General features: G+C 34.9%; 1 pseudogene; it reads left to right on the forward strand.

The window, feature by feature from the left end:
* The first annotated feature begins 7,498 nt into the window (after positions 1-7,498).
* On the forward strand, positions 7,499-9,660 carry LOC121391430 (annotated as a pseudogene).
* Positions 9,661-12,120: the final 2,460 nt, after the last annotated feature.

Genomic DNA, 12,120 nt, shown 5'->3' on the forward strand with positions numbered 1-12,120 from the left:
CTTGATTAGAGTCCTGTAATAAGAATTCAAGTTAATATTTTTTCTTTTTAACTGTTGATCACAAGAATTGTTGACTCGTTGCAGTCGTAAATGCCGTATATTATAATACACCAGCTCCACCCATTTTGTTTAAGAGAAGGCGTGGTCATATTTTAAGGGCGTGTGCTAACTTAGCAAATATGGAACAATGTGTGTCTCAACTTCAAAGACCAAGAAGATACCTCACTGTAGAACCTGCCACATTTCTCTTCATGTTTGCTACTTTCCTCTCCTATCCAACTTACCAACAACTCTTATATTCCACACTGTGTGATCATAATTGTGGTACATCTCAGAACAGTACATGTAATAAACCAAGCTCTGTGCAATTACATTATCAATCAGAGACATCTCATTGGATTCTTTATACTAATTTAGCAAAAGGCATACCCACTATATTGGTATCACTGGTTTATGGGAGCTTGTCAGATCTACTTGGTCGTAGACTTTTTATTATTTTACCTGCCGTGGGTGCAGCCCTTAATTCAGTTGTTGTTCTACTTGTTTTTTACATTGCTCCAAAAAATATCAGTCTTTATTTAATAGGAGCTGTGTTGTCTGGAGTGACTGGAGGATTTTCTGCATTCAATTTTGCAGTTTATTCTTATGCTGCTGATAACAGTAACCATGACAACCGAACTCAGAGAATTGGGTGGTTAGAAGCAATGACTTATTTTGGCTCTACTCTTAGTGGTTTAGTGAGTGGTGTTTGGATTAAGTATCAAGGATTTGGACCACCTTATTTTGGCATTCTTGCTTGTCATATTACTATAATATTTTATGTAATTCTATTTCTTCCATCTTCCACTTCCTCAAACCACCAGACGAGAGTAAAGGGATCCGTTAATACCACTTATGTCACCAATATAAATATAAATCATGTCTGTACTACTATCCTTGTTGCTGTGGTAACCAAAATTGTACCAATTTGGACGTTTATTTTTGAATTCATGTCAGCTGGTAACTTTATTTGCAGTATTTTTTGTACTTGAGATTAAATTTCCTGGGTATTGTAGATACTGTGGTTTTATATGGTCTTACTCGATTATGTTGGGGACCAGATTTCGTTGGATATTTTTTAGCTTCAAAGAGTTTTGTCAGTGGTTTAGCAGCTTCACTGATATTACCATTACTGACGTACTGTGGTGTTAAAGATATTTTAATAGCTGTTATAGGGATTATATCAGGAGCAGCTGCACTTGCAGTAAGGGAGTAGCAACACATACATGGATAATGTTTCTTGGTAAGTGATGATATATTAATAGTTTAAATATCTTTACATGTGCAGCTGTTGCCATTGGTATTATGAGAGGGTGTGTAGTACCTGTTGTTAGAGCTATGCTATCTAAATTAACTCCTGGAGATCAACAAGGTTTGTTTTAATACTTATACAATCACTGCTCCTGAAATGTCTACACTTACAACAATGTACTTGTATAGGTGTACTATTTGCTGGTATCAGTATTGTTGAGGCATCATGTATGCTAGTGGCCTCTTCTCTTTATAATGCCATCTTTCCAATCACATACAAAATCTATCCTGGTCTCTGCTTCTTTATCATGGCTAGTACTTTGATAATCATTCTTCCTTTCTTATGGTAAATGACACACTTATATTTTCAAACATTGACTCTTTCTCACTCTCAGTGTCCCAAACTGCACCGACGAACCATATAGGTTGACCCTCATGAAAATACTGAAAAACAGTCTTTACTGAATTGATCTTAGCAAGTGATTGCTCCATAATTCAAATTGCAAGTGATTGCTCCATAATTCACTTTATATAATTAACTATCAAAAAATAAAAATAAATGGATAATTGTTATAATAATAGATATCAACAAACTAGACACTTAAATGTTATCTCTTGTAGTTGAGAGTTTCATATCTCTTGGTTAATAGATGATAGTGTCATAGTATCATTGTGAAGACTAGTTTTGTAAAATTATATTATGGTAGGGTCATATTAAGATTCTGGGATTATTTCATAAGAATTTTTAACTTCTTGCTCTCCAGGAATTGTCTTGAATGTTGTTTTTGTATTTTTAAAAAAAATATATACAACATTTCAGAGCAGCTTTATAAGATCAACAAGTTTTATTAATAGCAGCTGTTTCCAAGTAATTGTACAAGATTGCATTTCTAATTATTATTGATAGTAATTTTTTCTTATATAAAATGTTCATTTTGATCATGAGTATAATTAATTAACAGCAAAAATTAAAATAATAATGAAAACCAGTATTTAATATTTATAAAAAAAAACCCTTGTGTGTTGCCCAAACGATTCCTACTCGCTCACCCACTCAGGCTTCCACTTAGGCTCCAGGATTCCCTGCTATTGCTAGCTAGGACCGCCACCTGGCTTGGTAACCCTCGTCTTCGCGAGGTAATCCTGGCTGGAGCGTCGCCCTAACTTAAAACCAGCCGTACGGGATTCCAGCTCTTAGGGAATGTCGCATTCAGGAACCGGGAACCACAAATACACCAGCCTCTTCTCGTTTAAAGGGAGACTACCAGCCCTATCCTAGTCGGCCTTTCGGATACTCCGTAGAGTATGCTGGTAACCATCTCAGAGGTCTGATGCATTGCAGAACGCTGGCCCACAACACACTGGCACTCATGACTGTTTTGGTTTCCTTTTATATGTACGTAAGATTTTGTCTTCATGCTCTTGTGGGGCGCGCTGTGTCAGTCATGAATCTCATTAAGAAGACTACGAACATCGTTAGCCATTTGCAGCGTGTTATATATTTACTTCATGATTACTGTAGCTTTCATTTTAACTGACTTGTACTCACAACAAAGATAACTCATAAAAATGGCTCCACAGATAATATTTTATAAGATAACTTGGACACTATAGTATGAATTATACTCCTGAAAACAATCATTATTAAATTGATCTCTGAACATTGCAAGTGATTGTTCCATAATTCACTTTATATAGTTAAATATCAAAAACAAAATGGATAATTGTTATAATAGCAGATGTTAACAAACTACACACTTAAATGTCATCTCTTGTAGTTGGTAGAGTTTCATATATATTGATTTCTTGATTAATAGATGCTGGAATAGTTTCATATGGGTTCTCTTCAGGTGCTGGTAACATTACATAAGGAGTTTTTAATTCATTGTTTTCTCCAGGAATTGTCTCATATGGATTTGTTAAATCAACATCTTGTAAAGATGGGAAAGAGTCCTCATCAAGGGTACCTTTGTAAGGGTTTTTCTTCTGTTATAGGCAAAATGACTGGAACATCATTAGTGGGTTCAGTGACATAGAGGTTTTCTCCATCAGTATTATTCTTGTCAAGACGATCATAGTAACCAGACTGCATAAAAAACAGCACTTCTTCGTATCCTAGTTTGCAAACTTTGGTCTTCCGTGTCATCAGATTTAGTTAATTTTTTATGATCATTTCTAAGTGGAATTGGATTATCAACACCCGATTCAAGAGTCACGTAATGAGGACTCTGTGGTCGTCTTATTGTAGAGCCTTGAGATGTGACTAAAACATTGGGTGGAATATATGTAGGATTATCTGTGACACTCATCTGTCCACTTGGACTAATTAAGATGGCATCTAAGGAGGAGTCTCTTTATTAACAACAAATACAACCCTTACTTACCACTAACACTTTTCTTTCTCCTTTTACAGCAGTAACAAACAACATATGAAGATAATGCAAACAAGACATGATAACAGCAAAGCTACACCAATTGCTACACCCACATAAAGACCCCAGTCATTGGTACTGCTTGCAACATTAGGATTAGGTGTGGGTGTGGTTTCATCGCCAACAATCCTACATACTCCCTCTAGAGAGAGAGGCAAGCATCATAAGATATACTACTGGTATATGTATACCTAGACATAGTCGACAATAATACCCTTTAGTAGAGTTAAAATCATCCACACACTCTGTGGGATCAGAACAGGGATTGGTATCACATGCTGAGATACGAGTATCACAGGTCAAACCAGTTAGACCAGTTGGACATATGCATTGAAACCCTCGGACCTATACATAAAATATAGTTAATACATTAATACAATAAGAGAGCACAAACCAAGTCAATACATGTGCTTCCATTTAGACAAGGGTCCGGTTCACAATCATCAATATTTATACTACAATTGGTTCCATTGTAGCCTTCCTGACATTGACATGTATAGTATCCAATATAATCATTACAAGTACTTCCATTAAAACAAGGTTGAGAGTCACAGTATGTAATAACAATGTCACAGAATTCTCCAGTATATCCAAAAATCACATATACATATATATGAATTGATTCCATCTAGACAAATACTGTGTGAACCACATTTAGCTCCAATACAATCATCAATATTAAATTGACAATCTTTCCCAGTAAATCCCAGGACACATGTACAATGGTAATTAGCAAGTAGGTCTGTACATGTACCATTTTTTACATGGACTGGGATCACATTCATTGATTTCTGAATTACAATTATTTCCCTAAAAAATAACAATATTTATTAATTACTATATGATAATAACACTTACTGTATATCCTGAAGTACAATCACATTTGTAGCCATCAGTAAGACCCACACAAATCCCACTGTTATTACAGGGGAGGAGTCACAGTGATGTCCTTCGCACTGTAGTCCAAAATATCCAACTTCACAGGAACAATTATAACCATTATTTAATCCTATTGTGAACAGATATATTGTTGTCAATGCTGGAGAGCACTTACATTGCAAGTACCATTATTTTGACAAGGACTTGATATACAATCATCAATATTGGTCTCACATTGAGGATCAGTCCATCCAGAAGTGCACCAACAGGAATAGCCATTTACCTGATCCTAAAGAAAACATTATCTTGTTACACTAACTGACTGGCTCACAGTGCAAATTGCTCCATTTTTACAAGGGTCTGAATGACATTCATTAATCTCAATCTGACAGTTGTTACCAGTATAACCAGGAGCACATATACACTGATAAACTATCTGGTATAACATTAGTACATGAAGCTTTATTGACACAAGGTTGTTGGTGTCCACAGACATCATGATCTTCTGTGCATAGACTGCCACCATAACCTACTTCGCAGTTACATTCTCCTGGTTGATTACAACTTCCATGATTAGTAGCTACAAATATGGAAAAGAAAACATATATACTTTTTTTAATCATGTAAATATTGCATAGTTGATTGGGCAATTGTAACTGGTTTTTTGCTAACATTACCATTGCCAGGTAGGTGCTGTTGGTAGGCTACTCCTAACTTGGAATGTCAACAAAGACTTAGTTGTGCAGTCTAGATAAGCTTTATTTTATCAAAGTTATTAAATCATTCCATTTATATTGTCTATGCTTGACAGCTGCATAATATAATTGTTAAACTTTATTTGGTCATACTGTATGTAAATATTATATGCATTCCATGTGTGCATTTTAGGTGTGTAGTGATTAGTTTATTATTGTTACTAATAACAGAATATTACCACTTACAACATCCAGTTTTGGTATACACTCATTACAATTACCACCAGTCCAGCCTGTATTGCATCTTAAGAAAGATAGATGTTGCTATTAATAGCTGTGTTTTTCTAATACTTACTTGCATTCATTGGTATGTTACAGTAACCATTCTGAGTACTACATCCTACAGAACATATAGCTGCAGAAAAAAAAAGAATTAATAATCATGTTTGTTTTCTTTCTATAGCAACAATTAACAAATGAAAACTGTGTTCGGTAATAAAAAAATGATAAGAGAAAATAAAATATAAAGACATAATAACAACAATGTTATTCTTTCTTACGTGTTAGACAATTTCCGCTGGGATTAGTATAACCATTTTTACATATCTTTTCTCCTTGACTACTGCAGTCATAATGCCCATTAGTGTTATCATTTTGGGAACACAATAAACTGAACAAACTACTGGTGTAATAGTTTGATTGACAAGAGAGAAGAACTTGAACTTTAAACTGAGCTTTGCCGTAGTAACCATTTGAATGAATATTATCAGACCATGTTCCTGTTGGACTACGATTTATATTGAAAGCTACTCTATCAATCAGATCATCAGCATCTGGGTCAGAATCGTCAATGACAACAAGAACTTGAATAGATCCCTTTATATGGATATATGGAATATAATGCACAATGATTATTAGGAGTAACAGTACTTACTGGCCATGCTTCATTTCTGGAAAATGTCATTGGATTATAAACACCAGCTCCACTATATAACTCTCCACTAGTAGGAAAGTTATAGTTATTTGTAGTAATATCATTACTAGTTTGCATTGAGGCCCAACAACCATGGGCATTCCTTGCATCAGAACCTGATGCTCTGATGCAGAACCTGAAATAGACATCACATGTGCCACAGGAGAAAAGAATCCATAATCACAACAACCACCGTCCCAGTCTTGATTGTTAGGATTGTAATAGTTGACTGCTCTAATCTGTAGTGTATATCTGGCTTGACCTGAATTCTACACAAAAATATAAACACATATAATACTAAAATAATAAGAATCACTTACCACCAGTAATATAAAAAGAATTAGTAAGTCATTAAGGGAGCCCTTCATCTTCTTTGCAAAAAAAACTAAGCTACCCGATCTGCAGAAAATTATGATTATTTAATTATTAGACAAGGTGACGTCACTATTAGCTCACGTGATCACACTTCGACCACGAAACATGACGAGGAATGTTCACTAACAGATTCTAACAAAGACGGATCCCTCCTCGACCAAAACATATAATAACACAAGAGCTGTATCCATTTACCATCTCTTCAAAATGCCTATAGGTAAAGGAAAGAAAGACAAAGACAAAGAAAAGGACAAGGTCAGTGAGGATAATTATCACACCATTATTACATACCATGATTACATTAAAATTTAGGGTCAGGCCAAACAACCACAACCTGGTAACTCCAAGCAAACATCTAATGAAACTTCACCTCAAACATCAGTGCAACCTCCATCACCAACGGACCAAGCTCAATTACTTCCTCCGCCCCCACCTCCCGGAGGATTAAGTGCTAGAGATATCGATGGCATTCATGCTGTTAGTACACCCATCCATCCATTATATTTATGTCTGTCCATTCCATGTCTGTGACATCTATCCATTTAATCCCTTTATTTCAACCATTTCACTTACTTGACACTTTGTGTACAGATGAGGGTATCAATGGGCGTGGTTGTAATTAGTGTAAGGTGTCTGTGTAAATGGTCTAATAACACATTTTTGTCTCACGTTACAGTACTTAGTCATAAGTCATTAGATACCAATGATGTCATTGCTTTGAAATTAATACCAATTATATGCTTTAATTACAGGGTTATCCTCAAAATAGTATCCCTTTAATCTCTACTCTAATTACAGGGATATTCCTTTTCCTTATTGTAGGGATCAGCTCCATTGGCATATAAAACAGTTTAATGAACAGGCTCCAAGGTTCAGGCTCACCTCGAAGAAGTAATAGCAGACAAGGTTCCTCGAGATTTTACATTAGTAAAAATAGAGAAATACAAAAATTACCTTTGCTAAAGGGTATGTATTCTTTTAATGCCCTTGCTCTTATTATGTTCATATTTGTTATTTAAAGATGCTACTCCTAACAATCGTGAGGAGCTGTTCCTTCAAAAATTACATCAATGCTCTATTATCTTTGATTTTACTCGAGATCCTCTAAGTGACTTGAAATACAAGGAAGTAAAGAGAGCAGCTTTAAATGAACTTGTTGACTATATTACACATAACCGTGGGATTATTACAGAACCTATCTATCCTGAGGCAGTACAAATGGTATGGACAGATAGAAATTGATGGATGTATATATACATGTGATGGAACTAATGGAGGACTTGTCTTATTGGACAGTCATTTATTTGTTGTACATACTTGTAGTATGTGTGGGAGTTGATCCTGTTATTTGTAGCAGTATATATTATTGTATAAACCTAATACCATATGAAGGGAATCATACTTACTAAAAATATTTCTTTATAGTTTGCAGTTAATGCATTCAGAGCACTTCCACCGTCAACTAATCCAACAGGTGCTGAGTTTGATCCTGAAGAAGATGAACCTGTTTTGGAAACATCGTGGCCACATTTGCAAATTGTCTACGAGTTTTTTTTTTCTGCGGTTTTTAGAATCACAGGATTTTCAACCTGGTATAGCTAAGAAATTTATCGATCAGAAGTCGTAGGACACGTAAGAAATGGTTGACCACACCATTCATTTTGATCACGCCCTTTAGTTATTTAGAATTATTTGATAGTGAAGACCCTCGGGAGAGAGATTTTTTTGAAGACCACCACTTCATCGAATTTATGGGAAATTTTGGGTCTCAGAGCTCACATCCGAAAACAAATTAGTAACATATTTTATAGGTAAGATATAATTAGGTGGGTGTGGCTGTGTGTGTGTGTGTGTGTGTGATGAACCTGTTGGGGTATGACAATCTCCACAAAAGGGAGATGGTGATCTGAAGTGTTCCCGCTAGATAGTATCTGACACACACTAAAATACTACAATTATTTTAAGATAACAAGATAGAGTACTATTCTCTATTATTATCAGGTTTATTTATGAAACAGAGAAACACAATGGAGTTTGCTGAACTGTTGGAGATATTAGGAAGGTATACAAAAAATGCTATAACATTACTTTATTGTCAAATTTCTACAGTATTATTAATGGATTTGCGTTGCCTCTAAAAGAGGAACATAAAATGTTTTTACTTCGTGTTCTCATTCCTCTCACAAAGTCAAATCTCTTAGTTGCTATCATCCACAGTTAGCATATTGTGTCGTACAATTCCTTGAAAAAGACCCGTCTCTTACTGAACCGGTTTGGACCACTAATTTAACTTGTTTTTCTAGTTTTACTGGTCTTGTTTCAGGTTGTCACAGGACTGCTTAAAATTTTGGGCAAAAGTTCACAGTCCTAAAGAAGTGATGTTTTTAAATGAGTTAGAGGAGATATTAGATGTTATGGAGCCAGTAGATTTGTAAAAGTAATGCAACCACTTTTTAAGCAAATTCCAAGTGTATTTCCTCACCACACTTTCAAGTAAGAACTTCGCCTGATTATCTGATCACGATTGATATAATTCTCATCTAGGTTGCAGAACGAGCTCTTTATTATTGGAGTAACGATTATATTATGAGTCTAGTAGGAGACAATCCTCAAGTACTATTCCCGGTAATTTTTACGGCATTACTACGTCACTCCAAACAACATTGGAACAAGTAAACTCCTCCCACTTCTGTTTGCCATTTTTAATTGACTTTTATTAGGACCATATTTGGGATAATTTATAATGCTCTCAAGATATTTGCTGAAATGAATCAAAAACTTTTTGATGAATGCAGTGACAAATACAAGGAAGAATTAGAACAGTCAGTTATAATAATTTTATTACAACTATCATATTATTTTGATACTCAGAGAAGCCAAGGTATTGAAAGATCGTGAAGATGCCTGGTCAGCCATTGAGAAATTAGCTCTACAGAGCCCATATGTAGCAAATTGTCTTCTCCTGAAATGTTTTTCATCAATCAATGTTACCAAGGTTACCTCCTATATCTTCTGACCGACAACTCCCGACAGTCTGCCTACAACTGAAGAAGTAAAAAGCGGTGCCGAAGCTGTGGTATGACATATCATGTGATTATCATGTGATTTATCTTTGTTTCCATAGCAAACCATCTCCTGAGGGGTATCATGTCAGCCAAAGGCCATAAATTAATTCATCGCAAGTCCTTTTTACAAGTGGATCCTAATACTAAAGAGGCTTTACAACAGTATCAACCTCATGGCGCGTTGATCGACGGTAACTAATGAATCTTAAAATGTTTCATCTCCTCTCCACTCAATCCATTTGTGTATGTGTGTGGTAAAATGATATATTTAACATTGGAACTGTCCCTCATATTTGAGTGGGTGGTCTTGAGAACATAGTAGCTTATTTTTAATGTTATCATACTTTGCAACAATCATTACAATATTATGAATGTTTGTTCAAAATCAAAATAGGTCTCATGTCTCTTTTTTTGGAAATTGTTAGTATTTTTGAAATCATGTTCTATTTTTTTGCTTTTTGTTGTTCAAGATATTTGTGAAATTGTTTACAGTAATTTTGATCAGTGTAATTAATATTATTTTATTAACTGGCTTGGTTAATTTTTGTTAGATATTTAAGACAAAGTGTTATGATTTCTTGATAGACACCAGGAATTGTTTATATGCAAATTAAATTTAAATTGTGATATAATTAAAAACTTAGTGTAAATGGCAAAATCATGAAGAGATAGCATCTCTACTACATTATGTAACAAGGATCTAAAATAATAGAGGTATCTGTCTGCAGTTACACTTCTCTCGTCTTTCTTCTGACCTTACATAAGTTAAATACTTAATATTGAAATATTTAAACATTTGACGATACAGTAAAAAATGATTTAATGATTATCAGGTCTTCGTTGTTTTCTAATTCCTTCTAATAACTCTTTTTTCCACACATCCTCAGGTAAGTTCTGTGCCCAGTTTGGGACAACAGAGAGAGGGAGAGAAAAGCCAACCATAGCTTCTTGTACAGCAATAACATCAGCTGAATAACAAAAAGGATATCATGTTTTGATTTAACATGTTGAATAGGTACCTTCCTCCATTAATACTTGTTGAGTACACTCTACAGATGAAGACTCGTTCTCAGGCAAATCTGGGATGGGTTTGAGTCTATTGGCTTTGGGTATGAGTCTATCAATTGAGAGTTTGGAAATGCTGTTATTGGTTTTCATTGTCTTCATCTGAAAGATTTTGTGATAAACAATATGTAACACCATCTTCTCAGTATTATCAGGATTACTTGCTACATCATCTTCAGAGCTCCATTCGTCCTCTCCATTAACAAGATGTTGTACTATCTCTGATGAACTGTCCTCCTTCTTGTTGTCCTCTTTGTTCCTGTTCATCGCCTTCTTCACTCATCACTCAATTTAGAGCCACGCCCCCCAATGACACACCTTCAAGATGACATCACACGTACACACTACTAGTAACACATGGTTGAAAAATGGATGGGAAAAAAAGTGGCAGTTCTCTGTGTTCTCGGTTTCTTAGGTACAGCTTTTATCGGATATTGTATTTACTTTGATCGTAAAAGAAGGAGTCATCCAGAATATAAAAAGAGAGTACTGAAAAAGTATGTTTATTAAATTTGTCACGTGGTTGGTCATTTTATACATATTAGGAAGAAGGTCTACTATGAGACAGAACTCTCAGGTAAGTTTATAATGGTAGTAGTTATATTTATGAATGATGACATTTATTATGTCGGAAGGTTGTCGATTTTAAGTAATCCCAAAGTGAGAGAACAGTTTTTTAGCTTCAGAGTTTGAAAATGCCAACCAGAAATGATGGAAGGTATTGAGGGAAATAATCATATGCTAAAATTGATGTTATTTTAGGCAAGATGGAGGAAGCAGTTTGAGCAGTTTTATTTTATTTCATTCAGTTCTCAAGCAATCCTAAGTTGCATTAGCTACACTTCAACAAATTCTTCCACCTGCAATATTTAAATTATCATTCAAGCATTTGCAGCAATGGCCAAAGCTCAGGTGAGTCCATTTGTTAGTGACTGAATACATCTTGTGTTTTAGGAAGAAGGAGGGGCAGTACCAGTGAAAGATCTGATGGTGATGTTGATTGATAGTGAAATGATTTGGTAATTCTGTCCTCAGTCCCAGTCTCAGCTGGCATAGGAATGATGGATAATCACATACATATTTCTTATTATATATTGTGTATTCTATTATGTGAAATAATATTTATATTTATATATTTTTCTTTTGTTACGTCCTTTTCCAGGACCTCAATTGTTTCTATTAATATTGTAAATAATTACTATGAACTCCTTATAAATTATTAATAATTAATAGCCTGTCCATCTATGAAGATTAATTGGCCCATCCTTTTGCTCCACCCACTCCTAATGAATTACTACCAGAAGCATCTGGTAAATCTACTTTTTCTACCTACATAATATTTTTGA

The sequence above is a fragment of the Gigantopelta aegis genome, unplaced genomic scaffold (genome assembly GCF_016097555.1).
Source record: "Gigantopelta aegis isolate Gae_Host unplaced genomic scaffold, Gae_host_genome ctg2410_pilon_pilon, whole genome shotgun sequence".
Taxonomy (NCBI): domain Eukaryota; kingdom Metazoa; phylum Mollusca; class Gastropoda; order Neomphalida; family Peltospiridae; genus Gigantopelta; species Gigantopelta aegis.